We start from the raw sequence: 23,517 nt of genomic DNA on the forward strand, positions 1-23,517 counted from the left end.
ACCATGCACAATTACGTACCTTCCTTCCGCACTTTCAAGACGGTGGGGTTGTTCGCCAAGGCACCGTAAACTTGAGACCTACGAATGCATTACATACCATACACAGATGAAAAAAAAAAAAAAAATTACACTTCACTGTACATAATTCTTAACACTACTTCACAACTACTAAGTTGAAATTTTTTCACCGGGACAGCGCGAACGCAGTCCCGACTACCAAAAATTACGCGCCCGAGTTACCCACATTTGGGGTAATCGCAGAGGTCAGCTCAACCGAAGTGCAAGGGAAGAGCCTCACCCTGGGGGAACCCCCTGCTTGATCAGGGTAGCCCCTACGCCAGGTAAGTATGCTGCGCAGTGTTTCGCTTTTCTATTTCACTTGGAGCTCGGACCACCTCATCAACGTGTTTTGAGGTTATGTACTTCTACCTCCGAAACAGCTCTTTCCCCAGACATAACACTCCCGTGCCAGTTCATCACACTACATGACAGTACACACCAACAATGCAAATACAATTTCTTCCTACAACTGCCCGTTTCTACTCGCACCTCGTTTCCTTTGTTTCTGTACCCACGGCGACGGTCGACCGCCGCGTGCATTTGGTTACCCCGTTTGCCGCGTGGCGGCACTTGGTTACACCGTTTGCCGCGTGGCGGCACTCGGGTCGTCGCGTCCGCCTCGGCAAAAAGGCGGGCACCACGGCACAGTCGAGAGGGGAACTTTTTTCCATTAGCAACATACCTAGGGTTTCACGAAATATCGAGTGCCGTGTCCCACGAGGCGATTTTCGGACGATTCGCGGCTTCAGGCTGCACGACCGTACGCTATTTTCACCATTAGTGGTGGTCCGCACATTTTTCCTATATAGTCCGGATTTTCAAAGTTTCAACCGTGCTCTGGTTTCCCTTCAAACGCATAAATCTTTCGCCTTTTACTAAAGATTTCCGTGGAGGGGAACATTTGATGAGTCTTTAAACAATTTTTTGTTGTGCCCAGTGTTTACACACTGGGCCGGTTACCGTTAAACCACTGGGCCCGGGGGTGAGGCGGGGAGGGGGAAATCTGAAAAATCGAATTGGACAAGTATCGTTCATGGGAATTTTTTTTTTCTTTTTTCAACTATTACCATGCACAATTACGTACCTTCCTTCCGCACTTTCAAGACGGTGGGGTTGTTCGCCAAGGCACCGTAAACTTGAGACCTACGAATGCATTACATACCATACACAGATGAAAAAAAAAAAAAAAATTACACTTCACTGTACATAATTCTTAACACTACTTCACAACTACTAAGTTGAAATTTTTTCACCGGGACAGCGCGAACGCAGTCCCGACTACCAAAAATTACGCGCCCGAGTTACCCACATTTGGGGTAATCGCAGAGGTCAGCTCAACCGAAGTGCAAGGGAAGAGCCTCACCCTGGGGGAACCCCCTGCTTGATCAGGGTAGCCCCTACGCCAGGTAAGTATGCTGCGCAGTGTTTCGCTTTTCTATTTCACTTGGAGCTCGGACCACCTCATCAACGTGTTTTGAGGTTATGTACTTCTACCTCCGAAACAGCTCTTTCCCCAGACATAACACTCCCGTGCCAGTTCATCACACTACATGACAGTACACACCAACAATGCAAATACAATTTCTTCCTACAACTGCCCGTTTCTACTCGCACCTCGTTTCCTTTGTTTCTGTACCCACGGCGACGGTCGACCGCCGCGTGCATTTGGTTACCCCGTTTGCCGCGTGGCGGCACTTGGTTACACCGTTTGCCGCGTGGCGGCACTCGGGTCGTCGCGTCCGCCTCGGCAAAAAGGCGGGCACCACGGCACAGTCGAGAGGGGAACTTTTTTCCATTAGCAACATACCTAGGGTTTCACGAAATATCGAGTGCCGTGTCCCACGAGGCGATTTTCGGACGATTCGCGGCTTCAGGCTGCACGACCGTACGCTATTTTCACCATTAGTGGTGGTCCGCACATTTTTCCTATATAGTCCGGATTTTCAAAGTTTCAACCGTGCTCTGGTTTCCCTTCAAACGCATAAATCTTTCGCCTTTTACTAAAGATTTCCGTGGAGGGGAACATTTGATGAGTCTTTAAACAATTTTTTGTTGTGCCCAGTGTTTACACACTGGGCCGGTTACCGTTAAACCACTGGGCCCGGGGGTGAGGCGGGGAGGGGGAAATCTGAAAAATCGAATTGGACAAGTATCGTTCATGGGAATTTTTTTTTTCTTTTTTCAACTATTACCATGCACAATTACGTACCTTCCTTCCGCACTTTCAAGACGGTGGGGTTGTTCGCCAAGGCACCGTAAACTTGAGACCTACGAATGCATTACATACCATACACAGATGAAAAAAAAAAAAAAAATTACACTTCACTGTACATAATTCTTAACACTACTTCACAACTACTAAGTTGAAATTTTTTCACCGGGACAGCGCGAACGCAGTCCCGACTACCAAAAATTACGCGCCCGAGTTACCCACATTTGGGGTAATCGCAGAGGTCAGCTCAACCGAAGTGCAAGGGAAGAGCCTCACCCTGGGGGAACCCCCTGCTTGATCAGGGTAGCCCCTACGCCAGGTAAGTATGCTGCGCAGTGTTTCGCTTTTCTATTTCACTTGGAGCTCGGACCACCTCATCAACGTGTTTTGAGGTTATGTACTTCTACCTCCGAAACAGCTCTTTCCCCAGACATAACACTCCCGTGCCAGTTCATCACACTACATGACAGTACACACCAACAATGCAAATACAATTTCTTCCTACAACTGCCCGTTTCTACTCGCACCTCGTTTCCTTTGTTTCTGTACCCACGGCGACGGTCGACCGCCGCGTGCATTTGGTTACCCCGTTTGCCGCGTGGCGGCACTTGGTTACACCGTTTGCCGCGTGGCGGCACTCGGGTCGTCGCGTCCGCCTCGGCAAAAAGGCGGGCACCACGGCACAGTCGAGAGGGGAACTTTTTTCCATTAGCAACATACCTAGGGTTTCACGAAATATCGAGTGCCGTGTCCCACGAGGCGATTTTCGGACGATTCGCGGCTTCAGGCTGCACGACCGTACGCTATTTTCACCATTAGTGGTGGTCCGCACATTTTTCCTATATAGTCCGGATTTTCAAAGTTTCAACCGTGCTCTGGTTTCCCTTCAAACGCATAAATCTTTCGCCTTTTACTAAAGATTTCCGTGGAGGGGAACATTTGATGAGTCTTTAAACAATTTTTTGTTGTGCCCAGTGTTTACACACTGGGCCGGTTACCGTTAAACCACTGGGCCCGGGGGTGAGGCGGGGAGGGGGAAATCTGAAAAATCGAATTGGACAAGTATCGTTCATGGGAATTTTTTTTTTCTTTTTTCAACTATTACCATGCACAATTACGTACCTTCCTTCCGCACTTTCAAGACGGTGGGGTTGTTCGCCAAGGCACCGTAAACTTGAGACCTACGAATGCATTACATACCATACACAGATGAAAAAAAAAAAAAAAATTACACTTCACTGTACATAATTCTTAACACTACTTCACAACTACTAAGTTGAAATTTTTTCACCGGGACAGCGCGAACGCAGTCCCGACTACCAAAAATTACGCGCCCGAGTTACCCACATTTGGGGTAATCGCAGAGGTCAGCTCAACCGAAGTGCAAGGGAAGAGCCTCACCCTGGGGGAACCCCCTGCTTGATCAGGGTAGCCCCTACGCCAGGTAAGTATGCTGCGCAGTGTTTCGCTTTTCTATTTCACTTGGAGCTCGGACCACCTCATCAACGTGTTTTGAGGTTATGTACTTCTACCTCCGAAACAGCTCTTTCCCCAGACATAACACTCCCGTGCCAGTTCATCACACTACATGACAGTACACACCAACAATGCAAATACAATTTCTTCCTACAACTGCCCGTTTCTACTCGCACCTCGTTTCCTTTGTTTCTGTACCCACGGCGACGGTCGACCGCCGCGTGCATTTGGTTACCCCGTTTGCCGCGTGGCGGCACTTGGTTACACCGTTTGCCGCGTGGCGGCACTCGGGTCGTCGCGTCCGCCTCGGCAAAAAGGCGGGCACCACGGCACAGTCGAGAGGGGAACTTTTTTCCATTAGCAACATACCTAGGGTTTCACGAAATATCGAGTGCCGTGTCCCACGAGGCGATTTTCGGACGATTCGCGGCTTCAGGCTGCACGACCGTACGCTATTTTCACCATTAGTGGTGGTCCGCACATTTTTCCTATATAGTCAGCAGTCCCTCACCCCCCCTCCACCCAACAAGTAGCCGGGACCTTCAAGAACCTCCGTGTTGGCGGGGTCCAGCAGCATCGTCATGTTCTTCATCTTTGTGTTTATGTTCTGTACAGTGTTCTTGTCCACTGCCTTGTATGTATCTTTATGTATTAAATGATGTTTTTGTGTGTGGGCCCCTAGGGGCCCCACTTATAAAAAAAAAAAAAAAAAAAAAAAAAAAAAAAAAAAAAAAAAAAAAAAACTAAAGATTTCCGTGGAGGGGAACATTTGATGAGTCTTTAAACAATTTTTTGTTGTGCCCAGTGTTTACACACTGGGCCGGTTACCGTTAAACCACTGGGCCCGGGGGTGAGGCGGGGAGGGGGAAATCTGAAAAATCGAATTGGACAAGTATCGTTCATGGGAATTTTTTTTTTCTTTTTTCAACTATTACCATGCACAATTACGTACCTTCCTTCCGCACTTTCAAGACGGTGGGGTTGTTCGCCAAGGCACCGTAAACTTGAGACCTACGAATGCATTACATACCATACACAGATGAAAAAAAAAAAAAAAATTACACTTCACTGTACATAATTCTTAACACTACTTCACAACTACTAAGTTGAAATTTTTTCACCGGGACAGCGCGAACGCAGTCCCGACTACCAAAAATTACGCGCCCGAGTTACCCACATTTGGGGTAATCGCAGAGGTCAGCTCAACCGAAGTGCAAGGGAAGAGCCTCACCCTGGGGGAACCCCCTGCTTGATCAGGGTAGCCCCTACGCCAGGTAAGTATGCTGCGCAGTGTTTCGCTTTTCTATTTCACTTGGAGCTCGGACCACCTCATCAACGTGTTTTGAGGTTATGTACTTCTACCTCCGAAACAGCTCTTTCCCCAGACATAACACTCCCGTGCCAGTTCATCACACTACATGACAGTACACACCAACAATGCAAATACAATTTCTTCCTACAACTGCCCGTTTCTACTCGCACCTCGTTTCCTTTGTTTCTGTACCCACGGCGACGGTCGACCGCCGCGTGCATTTGGTTACCCCGTTTGCCGCGTGGCGGCACTTGGTTACACCGTTTGCCGCGTGGCGGCACTCGGGTCGTCGCGTCCGCCTCGGCAAAAAGGCGGGCACCACGGCACAGTCGAGAGGGGAACTTTTTTCCATTAGCAACATACCTAGGGTTTCACGAAATATCGAGTGCCGTGTCCCACGAGGCGATTTTCGGACGATTCGCGGCTTCAGGCTGCACGACCGTACGCTATTTTCACCATTAGTGGTGGTCCGCACATTTTTCCTATATAGTCCGGATTTTCAAAGTTTCAACCGTGCTCTGGTTTCCCTTCAAACGCATAAATCTTTCGCCTTTTACTAAAGATTTCCGTGGAGGGGAACATTTGATGAGTCTTTAAACAATTTTTTGTTGTGCCCAGTGTTTACACACTGGGCCGGTTACCGTTAAACCACTGGGCCCGGGGGTGAGGCGGGGAGGGGGAAATCTGAAAAATCGAATTGGACAAGTATCGTTCATGGGAATTTTTTTTTTCTTTTTTCAACTATTACCATGCACAATTACGTACCTTCCTTCCGCACTTTCAAGACGGTGGGGTTGTTCGCCAAGGCACCGTAAACTTGAGACCTACGAATGCATTACATACCATACACAGATGAAAAAAAAAAAAAAAATTACACTTCACTGTACATAATTCTTAACACTACTTCACAACTACTAAGTTGAAATTTTTTCACCGGGACAGCGCGAACGCAGTCCCGACTACCAAAAATTACGCGCCCGAGTTACCCACATTTGGGGTAATCGCAGAGGTCAGCTCAACCGAAGTGCAAGGGAAGAGCCTCACCCTGGGGGAACCCCCTGCTTGATCAGGGTAGCCCCTACGCCAGGTAAGTATGCTGCGCAGTGTTTCGCTTTTCTATTTCACTTGGAGCTCGGACCACCTCATCAACGTGTTTTGAGGTTATGTACTTCTACCTCCGAAACAGCTCTTTCCCCAGACATAACACTCCCGTGCCAGTTCATCACACTACATGACAGTACACACCAACAATGCAAATACAATTTCTTCCTACAACTGCCCGTTTCTACTCGCACCTCGTTTCCTTTGTTTCTGTACCCACGGCGACGGTCGACCGCCGCGTGCATTTGGTTACCCCGTTTGCCGCGTGGCGGCACTTGGTTACACCGTTTGCCGCGTGGCGGCACTCGGGTCGTCGCGTCCGCCTCGGCAAAAAGGCGGGCACCACGGCACAGTCGAGAGGGGAACTTTTTTCCATTAGCAACATACCTAGGGTTTCACGAAATATCGAGTGCCGTGTCCCACGAGGCGATTTTCGGACGATTCGCGGCTTCAGGCTGCACGACCGTACGCTATTTTCACCATTAGTGGTGGTCCGCACATTTTTCCTATATAGTCCGGATTTTCAAAGTTTCAACCGTGCTCTGGTTTCCCTTCAAAGGCATCAAACTGTTCAGGGGAATTTTTTAAAAGCTTTTTGAAGCAAATCTGAGCACTTTTGGCCATTAACTAACTGGTTTCCTTTCAGCAATTTCAGCGAGCCGCCGAGACCTGCTGCTGCTAGTTCCTGAGTCGACCACCAGGAGTGCTCTTGTGTAGATCTAGTTCTTAGATCCTAGATCTTCTTCTTGTGAGTGCTGTGCGCCACCGAGTCGCGGCCTATTGGGGCGGCTGAGGGGGGAGTTTGGAATGGACTCCCTCCCGATGAAGCCAAACCAGGGCGGGGGCGACCTCGGTCAGAGGCCATCGGCCGAGGCCACTTCTTGTGACTCCCGGCAACCAAGTTGTAGCCTATTGGGGAGGCCGAGGGGAGAGTTTGGAATGGACTCTCTCCCGATGACGCCGAACCAGGGCGGGGACGACTTTGGTCCGAGGCCCTCGGCCGAGGCCGGTTCTGGCGATGAGATGACTACTGACAATCGGCCACCCCAGCCACGACAATACTGTGGACCGCATCGCCAGCGCTTGGAGACCATGCAAGTCGGGTCTGGGGAGGCGGGCGCTGCTGGGGTCGGGGGGGTGGCTCCGCCTCCCTCCCCCGCGCCGGCCGGGCTGCGCACCCAGACTGTTTGCATTAAGGTCAGCGAGACGAAACATCTTCACGGCCTGGACGTCTCCACCATCCTCGCTCTGCCTACGACTACCTCTGCTCCAACACCACCAACTGTGACTACTACTACCACCACGGCCTGCATCACTTCACCGATCATGTCTCCTGCGCCTTCTCTTCCGCTGTTGCCGACCGACTCACCGCCTGCCGCCGTTCCTCCTGCTGCGACTGCTACTCCCATGGACACCGGCTTCATCGTTCCCACGAAGACCGTCAAGCGCGCCCACCCCGACCAGCACTCCTCCGACGATGCCGTCCCTACCAGCAACCGCTACGACAGTCTCCTCAGTCTACCGGATACCGACACCGACGACGGCGCTGGGGCTGCCTCCTCGGACCGACCCTTGACTGCCAAGCCCCGCCGCAAGCAGCATGCTAAACGGCACCGGCCCGACACGCAACCTCCTCCTGTGCCCTTCACCACTCTCCCGGGCCCCTCTTCGACGAGTCCCAGCTCATCTCGTGCTCCACCCCGCCCTCCAGCCTCGCAGCCTCGTGCCTCCTCCTCGGCGGCGCCTCGCCCGCCTACCTCCACTCCTCGCACGCCTCGCATGCCTCCGATCGCCTGCCTTCTCACGCCCACAGCCGGCCCCTTCGCCACTGCACAACGTTTTCAGTCTCTCCTCTCCGGTCCTCTCTCTGTCACCTCCGTCAATGACCGCACCTCCTTTTATACCAGCAACCCTCAGGACCACCAGCTCCTATTTGACGAACTCCAACGCCTCGGATATAAACCCTACACCCATCTCCGCCCCGACGAGCGTGCCGATCGAGTTGTGATCAAGAAACTCCCTCTCTCCACGACGGCTGACGAGGTCACCCAGTCCCTGCTCGACCTGCACCTACCTGTGGCATCTGTGGTGGCCATGCGCACCTCTCCTACTTCAACGACCCGGCCTTTCCTGGTCACTACATCCGGTCTGGGTGAGGCAGCCCCCTTCCTGAAGTTGAAGACATTGGGCTGCTGGGTGGTGGCAGTTGAGAAATACCGCGGCTCGGGGCGCGTACCTCAGTGCTACCGCTGCCAGCGGCCTGGACACCCGTCCTCCCGATGCCACCGGGACCTCGCCTGTTTCAAGTGCGCTGGGCCCCACTGGTCTCGGGACTGCACCTCGACTACCCGACGCTGCACGCTCTGTGACGGGGCCCACTTCGCTACTTCCACTGACTGTCGCGTGATTCAGGCTTACCTGCGCCGACACCCTCAACGACTCACTGACGCCACGACGACTGCCGTGGGGACCGGGCCCTCTGTCCCGTCCCTGTCCGATCCCAAGACGTTTCCTGCTCTCTCCACCAATGCTTGGGCACGCCCTCCCCCCGTTGTACCGGTTGTTCCCCCCTCTGCCACCTCGCACCCTCCTCCTTCCGCTCCTTCTTCTGACTCTCGACCGCTTGCCTCCGACTCAGACTGCTCGTCGCTTTCATCCCTCATTCACGACTTCATTTCATTCATCCGACAGTACCTCCCGCTCATCCGGACTGTCCTGACGGCACTCTCCCGAGCCCGCACCTCCACCGAGAAGTTCGAAGTGCTCCTCCAGGCCCTTCTGAATTTCTTCGATGGATCCCGCCCCTCCCCTTAGTGTCCTCATCTGGAACGTCTTTTCCCTCCTCCCTAAGCTCCACGACCTTTTGCACCTGCTCCACGAGCGATCGCCCGACGTCGTGTTCCTTTCTGAGACCTGGCTCTCCCCCTCTGCCCCCGTCCTGGTCCCCGGGTATGCGGTCCACCGTGCCGATCGCGATGGTCGGGGCGGGGGGGTGGCGTTACTCGTCCGCAACACCATTTCACATCATCGCCGTCGCATCCCTTCTTCCCCCGCGGCCGAGGCGGTTGCTGTGCGCTTGCACGGCCTCCCGTACTCCCTGACCTTGGTATCCTTGTACCTCCCCCCTCAGTTCGCCTTTCCCACGGCCGACGTTGTCGCCCTCGGTCGGCTCGACGCCCACGTCGTGCTGGCCGGGGACTTCAACGCCACCCATCCCTTCTGGGGCTGTGCCGCCGCAAACCGGCGGGGCAGCTCCCTCCGGCAACTCCTTCGGCGTACTCCTCTCTCTCTTTATGCCCCTCCGACCCCGACATTTTTTCCGGCCCAGCTCAACCGGCAACCCAGCATCATCGACTTTGCACTGTCCACGCCCCTCCCCATTCTCTCGGATCTCACCACCATCGCCTCCGGCACCTCCGACCACTTGCCTGTTCTTGCCACACTTCACTTTCACCCCCATTCTAACCCCCACCTCCCCCGCTTCGATTTTCCCAAGGCCGACTGGGGCGGTTTTCAGCGTTCCCTCTCCGCTGCCATTGACCTGTCTGTTCCGTTCGATACCCCTGCCCGCCTTGACGCCAACGTTCTCTCGCTGACCGACGCCATTTCCGCGGCCGCCTCTGCCAACATACCTCTGGTTCCCCCCCGTCCCCTTGTCGACCCATTTCCGCCTTACCTCCGGGACGCCTTGTCCTTGCGCAACCGCTTCCGCGTCCTCTGGCAGGCTAGTCGTTCCCTGCTGCACCGGCGGGTGTACCTGGTGCTGCGGGGGCGCTGCCGGCGATTGGTCGCGGAGTGGAGGGCCCGTCTGGAGACTCGGCGTCTCCAATCCCTCTCTGCTTGCTCCGGCTCCCTCTGGTCTCACGTCCGTCGTCTCCGCTCGGTTCCTACCACCATCCCCCCGCTGACCACCCCCACGGGTGTGGCGGAAACGGCCTCGGAGCGATCCGAGGCGGTGGCCGCCTACCTGGCGACCACCTTCGCATCCGCACCCGGCCCTTCCCTGTCCTCCGAGTCTTCGGACGACGAGGACGGGGCCCGCCTCCTGTCTCGCCACGTCACTTTGCCCCCCCTTCCGGCCACCTTCCCCCTGCCGCTCGTCACGCCTTCCGAGGTCCGCACCCTGCTCGCCCGCCTTCGGCCCCGTTCTGCTCCTGGCCACGACTCTCTGCCCTCCCCCGTGCTCCGTGCCCTACCTCGCAAGGCCCTTGTGTTTCTGACCCGTCTTTTCAACGCAATGTTCCTCCTCTGCCACTTCCCCACCCCCTGGAAAACCGCCATCGTCTCACCCATCCCCAAACCTGGCAAGCCCCCGTCTCTCCCTTCATCTTTTCGGCCCATCTCGCTTCTTCCTATTCTGTCCAAGGTCGCGGAACGGGCGATCCACTGCCGTCTCCTCTTTCAAGTCACCACCCTGGACCTTCTACCCCGCCACCAGTTCGGTTTCCGCCCCCGCCACTCGACGACCCACGCCATTGCCCGTGTGGAGCACCTGGTGGTCCAGGGATTCGCCAGGCGGCAACACACGGGCATGGTGCTTCTTGACCTCGCCCGTGCTTTCGATTCCGTTCCGCATGCCCAGCTCCTCCAGCGCCTCTCTGCCACCGACCTCTCATCTCATCTCGTCCGCCTCCTCTGCTCCTTCCTGGAGGGTCGCACCTTCCGGGTTCGGGTGGAGGGGGTCCTCTCCGGCCCCCGCCCCATCTCCGCCGGCGTCCCCCAGGGCGCCATTCTCTCACCGCTACTTTTTACCCTCCACATCTCTGATCTCAAGCCCCCTCCCGGCACCTATCTTGTCCAGTACGCCGATGATACCTGTCTCCTGGCCTCTTCAGTTTCCGAGCGGCTGCTCTGCGACCGTCTCGGCCGCGGCCTCACTTCCCTCAACAATCAGTTCCTCGCGCATGGCATCGGGCTCAATCACTCTAAATCACGATCCATCCTCTTCTCCCGACTTCATCCACACCACGACCACCCGCCAGTCATCTCCGCCGTAGCCATCCCCTGGTCGCCTCGCATCCGTTATCTGGGGGTCACCCTAGACAATACCTTTACTTTTCTGCCGCACCTCGACTCCATCCGCACCAAGTCCCGTGCCGTCATGGCTCAGCTGGCCACCGTACTCAGACCGACATCCGGCACCCCTCTCGACGTTCGTGTGACTGCCTACCGTTCCTTCGTTCTTCCCCACTTCCTCTACGCGTGCCCGGCTTGGGTCCACTCCTCTCTGTACAACCTCCGTCCGATCGCCCGGTCCTACTTTCTCGGTGCCCGCCTCCTGCTCGGTCTCCCTCGCGCCACCTTACGGCAGACCCTCCTGGACCAGACTGGGCTCCCGCACTTACACGAGCTGCTCTGCAAGGTGACTAAGAAGTTCCTCCGCCACTGCCGGCGTTCTGACAACCCCCTGATCCGACTCCTTGCAGAGCCCCTGCCTGACGCCCCTCACCCCCGCCGACCGCTCTTTACCTACGATCATTTGAGACGCCCTGACCCCGATGACGTTGACGCTGGTGCAGTCGCGGCTGGTGGGCCCGGCAGCTGACGACGGTGATCACCACGTCCACGGTTGGCTCTGAGGAATGTTACCAGGCATCATCCCATCACGATCTCTGCTCTCAGTGAACTACTGCCTACCATCGCCACTGCTCCGGACCGTCTTCATCTGCGGCCCGGCACCTTCTGCGCCCCGAGTCGCCCCCGGCAGCCCACAGAAGATTCGCCGCCCAACAAGCAGCTGGACCTCTAGGACGGTATCGTCGGAGGGGCCCCGTTTCGTCAGTGTTGAATAAAGATTGTCACCATTCGCCCTTGTGGCCATGTATTCGTGTTCTATGTTGTGTTTTATTTGTGTTCACCTGTATCCGCTTTTTATATTAAAGATGAATTTTTTGGTGGGTAACTCCCTTCAGTGGGAGTTCCCTTTGTTAAAAAAAAAAAAAAAAAAAAAAAAAAAAAAAAAAACTAAAGATTTCCGTGGAGGGGAACATTTGATGAGTCTTTAAACAATTTTTTGTTGTGCCCAGTGTTTACACACTGGGCCGGTTACCGTTAAACCACTGGGCCCGGGGGTGAGGCGGGGAGGGGGAAATCTGAAAAATCGAATTGGACAAGTATCGTTCATGGGAATTTTTTTTTTCTTTTTTCAACTATTACCATGCACAATTACGTACCTTCCTTCCGCACTTTCAAGACGGTGGGGTTGTTCGCCAAGGCACCGTAAACTTGAGACCTACGAATGCATTACATACCATACACAGATGAAAAAAAAAAAAAAAATTACACTTCACTGTACATAATTCTTAACACTACTTCACAACTACTAAGTTGAAATTTTTTCACCGGGACAGCGCGAACGCAGTCCCGACTACCAAAAATTACGCGCCCGAGTTACCCACATTTGGGGTAATCGCAGAGGTCAGCTCAACCGAAGTGCAAGGGAAGAGCCTCACCCTGGGGGAACCCCCTGCTTGATCAGGGTAGCCCCTACGCCAGGTAAGTATGCTGCGCAGTGTTTCGCTTTTCTATTTCACTTGGAGCTCGGACCACCTCATCAACGTGTTTTGAGGTTATGTACTTCTACCTCCGAAACAGCTCTTTCCCCAGACATAACACTCCCGTGCCAGTTCATCACACTACATGACAGTACACACCAACAATGCAAATACAATTTCTTCCTACAACTGCCCGTTTCTACTCGCACCTCGTTTCCTTTGTTTCTGTACCCACGGCGACGGTCGACCGCCGCGTGCATTTGGTTACCCCGTTTGCCGCGTGGCGGCACTTGGTTACACCGTTTGCCGCGTGGCGGCACTCGGGTCGTCGCGTCCGCCTCGGCAAAAAGGCGGGCACCACGGCACAGTCGAGAGGGGAACTTTTTTCCATTAGCAACATACCTAGGGTTTCACGAAATATCGAGTGCCGTGTCCCACGAGGCGATTTTCGGACGATTCGCGGCTTCAGGCTGCACGACCGTACGCTATTTTCACCATTAGTGGTGGTCCGCACATTTTTCCTATATAGTCCGGATTTTCAAAGTTTCAACCGTGCTCTGGTTTCCCTTCAAACGCATAAATCTTTCGCCTTTTACTAAAGATTTCCGTGGAGGGGAACATTTGATGAGTCTTTAAACAATTTTTTGTTGTGCCCAGTGTTTACACACTGGGCCGGTTACCGTTAAACCACTGGGCCCGGGGGTGAGGCGGGGAGGGGGAAATCTGAAAAATCGAATTGGACAAGTATCGTTCATGGGAATTTTTTTTTTCTTTTTTCAACTATTACCATGCACAATTACGTACCTTCCTTCCGCACTTTCAAGACGGTGGGGTTGTTCGCCAAGGCACCGTAAACTTGAGACCTACGAATGCATTACATACCATACACAGATGAAAAAAAAAAAAAAAATTACACTTCACTGTACATAATTCTTAACACTACTTCACAACTACTAAGTTGAAATTTTTTCACCGGGACAGCGCGAACGCAGTCCCGACTACCAAAAATTACGCGCCCGAGTTACCCACATTTGGGGTAATCGCAGAGGTCAGCTCAACCGAAGTGCAAGGGAAGAGCCTCACCCTGGGGGAACCCCCTGCTTGATCAGGGTAGCCCCTACGCCAGGTAAGTATGCTGCGCAGTGTTTCGCTTTTCTATTTCACTTGGAGCTCGGACCACCTCATCAACGTGTTTTGAGGTTATGTACTTCTACCTCCGAAACAGCTCTTTCCCCAGACATAACACTCCCGTGCCAGTTCATCACACTACATGACAGTACACACCAACAATGCAAATACAATTTCTTCCTACAACTGCCCGTTTCTACTCGCACCTCGTTTCCTTTGTTTCTGTACCCACGGCGACGGTCGACCGCCGCGTGCATTTGGTTACCCCGTTTGCCGCGTGGCGGCACTTGGTTACACCGTTTGCCGCGTGGCGGCACTCGGGTCGTCGCGTCCGCCTCGGCAAAAAGGCGGGCACCACGGCACAGTCGAGAGGGGAACTTTTTTCCATTAGCAACATACCTAGGGTTTCACGAAATATCGAGTGCCGTGTCCCACGAGGCGATTTTCGGACGATTCGCGGCTTCAGGCTGCACGACCGTACGCTATTTTCACCATTAGTGGTGGTCCGCACATTTTTCCTATATAGTCCGGATTTTCAAAGTTTCAACCGTGCTCTGGTTTCCCTTCAAACGCATAAATCTTTCGCCTTTTACTAAAGATTTCCGTGGAGGGGAACATTTGATGAGTCTTTAAACAATTTTTTGTTGTGCCCAGTGTTTACACACTGGGCCGGTTACCGTTAAACCACTGGGCCCGGGGGTGAGGCGGGGAGGGGGAAATCTGAAAAATCGAATTGGACAAGTATCGTTCATGGGAATTTTTTTTTTCTTTTTTCAACTATTACCATGCACAATTACGTACCTTCCTTCCGCACTTTCAAGACGGTGGGGTTGTTCGCCAAGGCACCGTAAACTTGAGACCTACGAATGCATTACATACCATACACAGATGAAAAAAAAAAAAAAAATTACACTTCACTGTACATAATTCTTAACACTACTTCACAACTACTAAGTTGAAATTTTTTCACCGGGACAGCGCGAACGCAGTCCCGACTACCAAAAATTACGCGCCCGAGTTACCCACATTTGGGGTAATCGCAGAGGTCAGCTCAACCGAAGTGCAAGGGAAGAGCCTCACCCTGGGGGAACCCCCTGCTTGATCAGGGTAGCCCCTACGCCAGGTAAGTATGCTGCGCAGTGTTTCGCTTTTCTATTTCACTTGGAGCTCGGACCACCTCATCAACGTGTTTTGAGGTTATGTACTTCTACCTCCGAAACAGCTCTTTCCCCAGACATAACACTCCCGTGCCAGTTCATCACACTACATGACAGTACACACCAACAATGCAAATACAATTTCTTCCTACAACTGCCCGTTTCTACTCGCACCTCGTTTCCTTTGTTTCTGTACCCACGGCGACGGTCGACCGCCGCGTGCATTTGGTTACCCCGTTTGCCGCGTGGCGGCACTTGGTTACACCGTTTGCCGCGTGGCGGCACTCGGGTCGTCGCGTCCGCCTCGGCAAAAAGGCGGGCACCACGGCACAGTCGAGAGGGGAACTTTTTTCCATTAGCAACATACCTAGGGTTTCACGAAATATCGAGTGCCGTGTCCCACGAGGCGATTTTCGGACGATTCGCGGCTTCAGGCTGCACGACCGTACGCTATTTTCACCATTAGTGGTGGTCCGCACATTTTTCCTATATAGTCCGGATTTTCAAAGTTTCAACCGTGCTCTGGTTTCCCTTCAAACGCATAAATCTTTCGCCTTTTACTAAAGATTTCCGTGGAGGGGAACATTTGATGAGTCTTTAAACAATTTTTTGTTGTGCCCAGTGTTTACACACTGGGCCGGTTACCGTTAAACCACTGGGCCCGGGGGTGAGGCGGGGAGGGGGAAATCTGAAAAATCGAATTGGACAAGTATCGTTCATGGGAATTTTTTTTTTCTTTTTTCAACTATTACCATGCACAATTACGTACCTTCCTTCCGCACTTTCAAGACGGTGGGGTTGTTCGCCAAGGCACCGTAAACTTGAGACCTACGAATGCATTACATACCATACACAGATGAAAAAAAAAAAAAAAATTACACTTCACTGTACATAATTCTTAACACTACTTCACAACTACTAAGTTGAAATTTTTTCACCGGGACAGCGCGAACGCAGTCCCGACTACCAAAAATTACGCGCCCGAGTTACCCACATTTGGGGTAATCGCAGAGGTCAGCTCAACCGAAGTGCAAGGGAAGAGCCTCACCCTGGGGGAACCCCCTGCTTGATCAGGGTAGCCCCTACGCCAGGTAAGTATGCTGCGCAGTGTTTCGCTTTTCTATTTCACTTGGAGCTCGGACCACCTCATCAACGTGTTTTGAGGTTATGTACTTCTACCTCCGAAACAGCTCTTTCCCCAGACATAACACTCCCGTGCCAGTTCATCACACTACATGACAGTACACACCAACAATGCAAATACAATTTCTTCCTACAACTGCCCGTTTCTACTCGCACCTCGTTTCCTTTGTTTCTGTACCCACGGCGACGGTCGACCGCCGCGTGCATTTGGTTACCCCGTTTGCCGCGTGGCGGCACTTGGTTACACCGTTTGCCGCGTGGCGGCACTCGGGTCGTCGCGTCCGCCTCGGCAAAAAGGCGGGCACCACGGCACAGTCGAGAGGGGAACTTTTTTCCATTAGCAACATACCTAGGGTTTCACGAAATATCGAGTGCCGTGTCCCACGAGGCGATTTTCGGACGATTCGCGGCTTCAGGCTGCACGACCGTACGCTATTTTCACCATTAGTGGTGGTCCGCACATTTTTCCTATATAGTCCGGATTTTCAAAGTTTCAACCGTGCTCTGGTTTCCCTTCAAACGCATAAATCTTTCGCCTTTTACTAAAGATTTCCGTGGAGGGGAACATTTGATGAGTCTTTAAACAATTTTTTGTTGTGCCCAGTGTTTACACACTGGGCCGGTTACCGTTAAACCACTGGGCCCGGGGGTGAGGCGGGGAGGGGGAAATCTGAAAAATCGAATTGGACAAGTATCGTTCATGGGAATTTTTTTTTTCTTTTTTCAACTATTACCATGCACAATTACGTACCTTCCTTCCGCACTTTCAAGACGGTGGGGTTGTTCGCCAAGGCACCGTAAACTTGAGACCTACGAATGCATTACATACCATACACAGATGAAAAAAAAAAAAAAAATTACACTTCACTGTACATAATTCTTAACACTACTTCACAACTACTAAGTTGAAATTTTTTCACCGGGACAGCGCGAACGCAGTCCCGACTACCAAAAATTACGCGCCCGAGTTACCCACATTTGGGGTAATCGCAGAGGTCAGCTCAACCGAAGTGCAAGGGAAGAGCCTCACCCTGGGGGAACCCCCTGCTTGATCAGGGTAGCCCCTACGCCAGGTAAGTATGCTGCGCAGTGTTTCGCTTTTCTATTTCACTTGGAGCTCGGACCACCTCATCAACGTGTTTTGAGGTTATGTACTTCTACCTCCGAAACAGCTCTTTCCCCAGACATAACACTCCCGTGCCAGTTCATCACACTACATGACAGTACACACCAACAATGCAAATACAATTTCTTCCTACAACTGCCCGTTTCTACTCGCACCTCGTTTCCTTTGTTTCTGTACCCACGGCGACGGTCGACCGCCGCGTGCATTTGGTTACCCCGTTTGCCGCGTGGCGGCACTTGGTTACACCGTTTGCCGCGTGGCGGCACTCGGGTCGTCGCGTCCGCCTCGGCAAAAAGGCGGGCACCACGGCACAGTCGAGAGGGGAACTTTTTTCCATTAGCAACATACCTAGGGTTTCACGAAATATCGAGTGCCGTGTCCCACGAGGCGATTTTCGGACGATTCGCGGCTTCAGGCTGCACGACCGTACGCTATTTTCACCATTAGTGGTGGTCCGCACATTTTTCCTATATAGTCCGGATTTTCAAAGTTTCAACCGTGCTCTGGTTTCCCTTCAAAGGCATCAAACTGTTCAGGGGAATTTTTAAAAGCTTTTTGAAGCAAATCTGAGCACTTTTGGCCATTAACTAACTGGTTTCCTTTCAGCAATTTCAGCGAGCCGCCGAGACCTGCTGCTGCTAGTTCCTGAGTCGACCACCAGGAGTGCTCTTGTGTAGATCTAGTTCTTAGATCCTAGATCTTCTTCTTGTGAGTGCTGTGCGCCACCGAGTCGCGGCCTATTGGGGCGGCTGAGGGGGGAGTTTGGAATGGACTCCCTCCCGATGAAGCCAAACCAGGGCGGGGGCGACCTCGGTCAGAGGCCATCGGCCGAGGCCACTTCTTGTGACTCCCGGCAACCAAGTTGTAGCCTATTGGGGAGGCCGAGGGGTGAGTTTGGAATGGACTCTCTCCCGATGACGCCGAACCAGGGCGGGGACGACTTTGGTCCGAGGCCCTCGGCCGAGGCCGGTTCTGGCGATGAGATGACTACTGACAATCGGCCACCCCAGCCACGACAATACTGTGGACCGCATCGCCAGCGCTTGGAGACCATGCAAGTCGGGTCTGGGGAGGCGGGCGCTGCTGGGGTCGGGGGGGTGGCTCCGCCTCCCTCCCCCGCGCCAGCCGGGCTGCGCACCCAGACTGTTTGCATTAAGGTCAGCGAGACGAAACATCTTCACGGCCTGGACGTCTCCACCATCCTCGCTCTGCCTACGACTACCTCTGCTCCAACACCACCAACTGTGACTACTACTACCACCACGGCCTGCATCACTTCACCGATCATGTCTCCTGCGCCTTCTCTTCCGCTGTTGCCGACCGACTCACCGCCTGCCGCCGTTCCTCCTGCTGCGACTGCTACTCCCATGGACACCGGCTTCATCGTTCCCACGAAGACCGTCAAGCGCGCCCACCCCGACCAGCACTCCTCCGACGATGCCGTCCCTACCAGCAACCGCTACGACAGTCTCCTCAGTCTACCGGATACCGACACCGACGACGGCGCTGGGGCTGCCTCCTCGGACCGACCCTTGACTGCCAAGCCCCGCCGCAAGCAGCATGCTAAGCGGCACCGGCCCGACACGCAACCTCCTCCTGTGCCCTTCACCACTCTCCCGGGCCCCTCTTCGACGAGTCCCAGCTCATCTCGTGCTCCACCCCGCCCTCCAGCCTCGCAGCCTCGTGCCTCCTCCTCGGCGGCGCCTCGCCCGCCTACCTCCACTCCTCGCACGCCTCGCATGCCTCCGATCGCCTGCCTTCTCACGCCCACAGCCGGCCCCTTCGCCACTGCACAACGTTTTCAGTCTCTCCTCTCCGGTCCTCTCTCTGTCACCTCCGTCAATGACCGCACCTCCTTTTATACCAGCAACCCTCAGGACCACCAGCTCCTATTTGACGAACTCCAACGCCTCGGATATAAACCCTACACCCATCTCCGCCCCGACGAGCGTGCCGATCGAGTTGTGATCAAGAAACTCCCTCTCTCCACGACGGCTGACGAGGTCACCCAGTCCCTGCTCGACCTGCACCTACCTGTGGCATCTGTGGTGGCCATGCGCACCTCTCCTACTTCAACGACCCGGCCTTTCCTGGTCACTACATCCGGTCTGGGTGAGGCAGCCCCCTTCCTGAAGTTGAAGACATTGGGCTGCTGGGTGGTGGCAGTTGAGAAATACCGCGGCTCGGGGCGCGTACCTCAGTGCTACCGCTGCCAGCGGCCTGGACACCCGTCCTCCCGATGCCACCGGGACCTCGCCTGTTTCAAGTGCGCTGGGCCCCACTGGTCTCGGGACTGCACCTCGACTACCCGACGCTGCACGCTTTGTGACGGGGCCCACTTCGCTACTTCCACTGACTGTCGCGTGATTCAGGCTTACCTGCGCCGACACCCTCAACGACTCACTGACGCCACGACGACTGCCGTGGGGACCGGGCCCTCTGTCCCGTCCCTGTCCGATCCCAAGACGTTTCCTGCTCTCTCCACCAATGCTTGGGCACGCCCTCCCCCCGTTGTACCGGTTGTTCCCCCCTCTGCCACCTCGCACCCTCCTCCTTCCGCTCCTTCTTCTGACTCTCGACCGCTTGCCTCCGACTCAGACTGCTCGTCGCTTTCATCCCTCATTCACGACTTCATTTCATTCATCCGACAGTACCTCCCGCTCATCCGGTCTGTCCTGACGGCACTCTCCCGAGCCCGCACCTCCACCGAGAAGTTCGAAGTGCTCCTCCAGGCCCTTCTGAATTTCTTCGATGGATCCCGCCCCTCCCCTTAGTGTCCTCATCTGGAACGTCTTTTCCCTCCTCCCTAAGCTCCACGACCTTTTGCACCTGCTCCACGAGCGATCGCCCGACGTCGTGTTCCTTTCTGAGACCTGGCTCTCCCCCTCTGCCCCCGTCCTGGTCCCCGGGTATGCGGTCCACCGTGCCGATCGCGATGGTCGGGGCGGGGGGGTGGCGTTACTCGTCCGCAACACCATTTCACATCATCGCCGTCGCATCCCTTCTTCCCCCGCGGCCGAGGCGGTTGCTGTGCGCTTGCACGGCCTCCCGTACTCCCTGACCTTGGTATCCTTGTACCTCCCCCCTCAGTACGCCTTTCCCACGGCCGACGTTGTCGCCCTCGGTCGGCTCGACGCCCACGTCGTGCTGGCCGGGGACTTCAACGCCACCCATCCCTTCTGGGGCTGTGCCGCCGCGAACCGGCGGGGCAGCTCCCTCCGGCAACTCCTTCGGCGTACTCCTCTCTCTCTTTATGCCCCTCCGACCCCGACATTTTTTCCGGCCCAGCTCAACCGGCAACCCAGCATCATCGACTTTGCACTGTCCACGCCCCTCCCCATTCTCTCGGATCTCACCACCATCACCTCCGGCACCTCCGACCACTTGCCTGTTCTTGCCACACTTCACTTTCACCCCCGTTCTAACCCCCACCTCCCCCGCTTCGATTTTCCCAAGGCCGACTGGGGCGGTTTTCAGCGTTCCCTCTCCGCTGCCATAGACCTGTCTGTTCCGTTCGATACCCCTGCCCGCCTTGACGCCAACGTTCTCTCGCTGACCGACGCCATTTCCGCGGCCGCCTCTGCCAACATACCTCTGGTTCCCCCCCGTCCCCTTGTCGACCCATTTCCGCCTTACCTCCGGGACGCCTTGTCCTTGCGCAACCGCTTCCGCGTCCTCTGGCAGGCTAGTCGTTCCCTGCTGCACCGGCGGGTGTACCTGGTGCTGCGGGGGCGCTGCCGGCGATTGGTCGCGGAGTGGAGGGCCCGTCTGGAGACTCGGCGTCTCCAATCCCTCTCTGCTTGCTCCGGCTCCCTCTGGTCTCACGTCCGTCGTCTCCGCTCGGTTCCTACCACCATCCCCCGCTGACCACCCCCACGGGTGTGGCGGAAACGGCCTCGGAGCGATCCGAGGCGGTGGCCGCCTACCTGGCGACCACCTTCGCATCCGCACCCGGCCCTTCCCTGTCCTCCGAGTCTTCGGACGACGAGGACGGGGCCCGCCTCCTGTCTCGCCACGTCACTTTGCCCCCCCTTCCGGCCACCTTCCCCCTGCCGCTCGTCACGCCTTCCGAGGTCCGCACCCTGCTCGCCCGCCTTCGGCCCCGTTCTGCTCCTGGCCACGACTCTCTGCCCTCCCCCGTGCTCCGTGCCCTACCTCGCAAGGCCCTTGTGTTTCTGACCCGTCTTTTCAACGCAATGTTCCTCCTCTGCCACTTCCCCACCCCCTGGAAAACCGCCGTCGTCTCACCCATCCCCAAACCTGGCAAGCCCCCGTCTCTCCCTTCATCTTTTCGGCCCATCTCGCTTCTTCCTATTCTGTCCAAGGTCGCGGAACGGGCGATCCACCGCCGTCTCCTCTTTCAAGTCACCACCCTGGACCTTCTACCCCGCCACCAGTTCGGTTTCCGCCCCCGCCACTCGACGACCCACGCCATTGCCCGTGTGGAGCACCTGGTGGTCCAGGGATTCGCCAGGCGGCAACACACGGGCATGGTGCTTCTTGACCTCGCCCGTGCTTTCGATTCCGTTCCGCATGCCCAGCTCCTCCAGCGCCTCTCTGCCACCGACCTCTCATCTCATCTCATCCGCCTCCTCTGCTCCTTCCTGGAGGGTCGCACCTTCCGGGTTCGGGTGGAGGGGGTCCTCTCCGGCCCCGCCCCATCTCCGCCGGCGTCCCCCAGGGCGCCATTCTCTCACCGCTACTTTTTACCCTCCACATCTCTGATCTCAAGCCCCCTCCCGGCACCTATCTTGTCCAGTACGCCGATGATACCTGTCTCCTGGCCTCTTCAGTTTCCGAGCGGCTGCTCTGCGACCGTCTCGGCCGCGGCCTCACTTCCCTCAACAATCAGTTCCTCGCGCATGGCATCGGGCTCAATCACTCTAAATCACGATCCATCCTCTTCTCCCGACTTCATCCACACCACGACCACCCGCCAGTCATCTCCACCGTAGCCATCCCCTGGTCGCCTCGCATCCGTTATCTGGGGGTCACCCTAGACAATACCTTTACTTTTCTGCCGCACCTCGACTCAATCCGCACCAAGTCCCGTGCCGTCATGGCTCAGCTGGCCACCATACTCAGACCGACATCCGGCACCCCTCTCGACGTTCGTGTGACTGCCTACCGTTCCTTTGTTCTTCCCCACTTCCTCTACGCGTGCCCGGCTTGGGTCCACTCCTCTCTGTACAACCTCCGTCCGATCACCCGGTCCTACTTTCTCGGTGCCCGCCTCCTGCTCGGTCTCCCTCGCGCCACCTTACGACAGACCCTCCTGGACCAGACTGGGCTCCCGCACTTACACGAGCTGCTCTGCAAGGTGACTAAGAAGTTTCTCCGCCACTGCCGGCGTTCTGACAACCCCCTGATCCGACTCCTTGCAGAGCCCCTGCCTGACGCTCCTCACCCCCGCCGACCGCTCTTTACCTACGATCATTTGAGACGCCCTGACCCTGATGACGTTGACGCTGGTGCAGTCGCGGCTGGTGGGCCCGGCAGCTGACGACGGTGATCACCACGTCCACGGTTGGCTCTGAGGAATGTTACCAGGCATCATCCCATCAAGATCTCTGCTCTCAGTGAACTACTGCCTAACATCGCCACTGCTCCGGACCGTCTTCATCTGCGGCCCGGCACCTTCTGCGCCCCGAGTCGCCCCCGGCAGCCCACAGAAGATTCGCCGCCCAACAAGCAGCTGGACCTCTAGGACGGTATCGTCGGAGGGGCCCCGTTTCGTCAGTGTTGAATAAAGATTGTCACCATTCGCCCTTGTGGCCATGTATTCGTGTTCTATGTTGTGTTTTATTTGTGTTCACCTGTATCCGCTTTTTATATTAAAGATGAATTTTTTGGTGGGTAACTCCCTTCAGTGGGAGTTCCCTTTGTTTAAAAAAAAAAAAAAAAAAAAAAAAAAAAAAAAAAAAAAACTAAAGATTTCCGTGGAGGGGAACATTTGATGAGTCTTTAAACAATTTTTTGTTGTGCCCAGTGTTTACACACTGGGCCGGTTACCGTTAAACCACTGGGCCCGGGGGTGAGGCGGGGAGGGGGAAATCTGAAAAATCGAATTGGACAAGTATCGTTCATGGGAATTTTTTTTTCTTTTTTCAACTATTACCATGCACAATTACGTACCTTCCTTCCGCACTTTCAAGACGGTGGGGTTGTTCGCCAAGGCACCGTAAACTTGAGACCTACGAATGCATTACATACCATACACAGATGAAAAAAAAAAAAAAAATTACACTTCACTGTACATAATTCTTAACACTACTTCACAACTACTAAGTTGAAATTTTTTCACCGGG

The 23,517-nt window shown here is 54.8% G+C and overlaps 19 non-coding genes across 19 annotated transcripts; 8 read left to right on the forward strand and 11 right to left on the reverse strand.

The window, feature by feature from the left end:
* Positions 1 to 186: 186 nt before the first annotated feature.
* LOC134543638 (U1 spliceosomal RNA) lies at positions 187 to 349 on the reverse strand. The gene has a single exon (XR_010077122.1). It is a non-coding gene; the product is annotated as a U1 spliceosomal RNA (small nuclear RNA).
* A 543-nt stretch (positions 350 to 892) lies between these two features.
* On the forward strand, positions 893 to 1,012 carry LOC134543610 (U5 spliceosomal RNA). The gene has a single exon (XR_010077094.1). It is a non-coding gene; the product is annotated as a U5 spliceosomal RNA (small nuclear RNA).
* A 299-nt stretch (positions 1,013 to 1,311) lies between these two features.
* On the reverse strand, positions 1,312 to 1,474 carry LOC134543640 (U1 spliceosomal RNA). The gene has a single exon (XR_010077124.1). It is a non-coding gene; the product is annotated as a U1 spliceosomal RNA (small nuclear RNA).
* A 543-nt stretch (positions 1,475 to 2,017) lies between these two features.
* LOC134543611 (U5 spliceosomal RNA) lies at positions 2,018 to 2,137 on the forward strand. The gene has a single exon (XR_010077095.1). It is a non-coding gene; the product is annotated as a U5 spliceosomal RNA (small nuclear RNA).
* Positions 2,138 to 2,436: 299 nt separating this feature from the next.
* On the reverse strand, positions 2,437 to 2,599 carry LOC134543641 (U1 spliceosomal RNA). Its single transcript, XR_010077125.1, has one exon. It is a non-coding gene; the product is annotated as a U1 spliceosomal RNA (small nuclear RNA).
* Positions 2,600 to 3,142: 543 nt separating this feature from the next.
* Positions 3,143 to 3,262, forward strand: LOC134543613 (U5 spliceosomal RNA). The gene has a single exon (XR_010077097.1). It is a non-coding gene; the product is annotated as a U5 spliceosomal RNA (small nuclear RNA).
* A 299-nt stretch (positions 3,263 to 3,561) lies between these two features.
* LOC134543642 (U1 spliceosomal RNA) lies at positions 3,562 to 3,724 on the reverse strand. Its single transcript, XR_010077126.1, has one exon. It is a non-coding gene; the product is annotated as a U1 spliceosomal RNA (small nuclear RNA).
* Positions 3,725 to 4,867: 1,143 nt separating this feature from the next.
* LOC134543643 (U1 spliceosomal RNA) lies at positions 4,868 to 5,030 on the reverse strand. Its single transcript, XR_010077127.1, has one exon. It is a non-coding gene; the product is annotated as a U1 spliceosomal RNA (small nuclear RNA).
* A 543-nt stretch (positions 5,031 to 5,573) lies between these two features.
* LOC134543614 (U5 spliceosomal RNA) lies at positions 5,574 to 5,693 on the forward strand. The gene has a single exon (XR_010077098.1). It is a non-coding gene; the product is annotated as a U5 spliceosomal RNA (small nuclear RNA).
* Positions 5,694 to 5,992: 299 nt separating this feature from the next.
* LOC134543644 (U1 spliceosomal RNA) lies at positions 5,993 to 6,155 on the reverse strand. The gene has a single exon (XR_010077128.1). It is a non-coding gene; the product is annotated as a U1 spliceosomal RNA (small nuclear RNA).
* A 6,346-nt stretch (positions 6,156 to 12,501) lies between these two features.
* LOC134543645 (U1 spliceosomal RNA) lies at positions 12,502 to 12,664 on the reverse strand. The gene has a single exon (XR_010077129.1). It is a non-coding gene; the product is annotated as a U1 spliceosomal RNA (small nuclear RNA).
* A 543-nt stretch (positions 12,665 to 13,207) lies between these two features.
* Positions 13,208 to 13,327, forward strand: LOC134543615 (U5 spliceosomal RNA). The gene has a single exon (XR_010077099.1). It is a non-coding gene; the product is annotated as a U5 spliceosomal RNA (small nuclear RNA).
* Positions 13,328 to 13,626: 299 nt separating this feature from the next.
* LOC134543646 (U1 spliceosomal RNA) lies at positions 13,627 to 13,789 on the reverse strand. The gene has a single exon (XR_010077130.1). It is a non-coding gene; the product is annotated as a U1 spliceosomal RNA (small nuclear RNA).
* Positions 13,790 to 14,332: 543 nt separating this feature from the next.
* On the forward strand, positions 14,333 to 14,452 carry LOC134543616 (U5 spliceosomal RNA). Its single transcript, XR_010077100.1, has one exon. It is a non-coding gene; the product is annotated as a U5 spliceosomal RNA (small nuclear RNA).
* A 299-nt stretch (positions 14,453 to 14,751) lies between these two features.
* Positions 14,752 to 14,914, reverse strand: LOC134543647 (U1 spliceosomal RNA). The gene has a single exon (XR_010077131.1). It is a non-coding gene; the product is annotated as a U1 spliceosomal RNA (small nuclear RNA).
* Positions 14,915 to 15,457: 543 nt separating this feature from the next.
* Positions 15,458 to 15,577, forward strand: LOC134543617 (U5 spliceosomal RNA). The gene has a single exon (XR_010077101.1). It is a non-coding gene; the product is annotated as a U5 spliceosomal RNA (small nuclear RNA).
* A 299-nt stretch (positions 15,578 to 15,876) lies between these two features.
* On the reverse strand, positions 15,877 to 16,039 carry LOC134543648 (U1 spliceosomal RNA). Its single transcript, XR_010077132.1, has one exon. It is a non-coding gene; the product is annotated as a U1 spliceosomal RNA (small nuclear RNA).
* Positions 16,040 to 16,582: 543 nt separating this feature from the next.
* Positions 16,583 to 16,702, forward strand: LOC134543618 (U5 spliceosomal RNA). Its single transcript, XR_010077102.1, has one exon. It is a non-coding gene; the product is annotated as a U5 spliceosomal RNA (small nuclear RNA).
* A 299-nt stretch (positions 16,703 to 17,001) lies between these two features.
* LOC134543649 (U1 spliceosomal RNA) lies at positions 17,002 to 17,164 on the reverse strand. The gene has a single exon (XR_010077133.1). It is a non-coding gene; the product is annotated as a U1 spliceosomal RNA (small nuclear RNA).
* Positions 17,165 to 23,517: the final 6,353 nt, after the last annotated feature.

This window comes from Bacillus rossius, unplaced genomic scaffold (assembly GCF_032445375.1).
Source record: "Bacillus rossius redtenbacheri isolate Brsri unplaced genomic scaffold, Brsri_v3 Brsri_v3_scf138, whole genome shotgun sequence".
In the NCBI taxonomy this organism is placed as follows: domain Eukaryota; kingdom Metazoa; phylum Arthropoda; class Insecta; order Phasmatodea; family Bacillidae; genus Bacillus; species Bacillus rossius.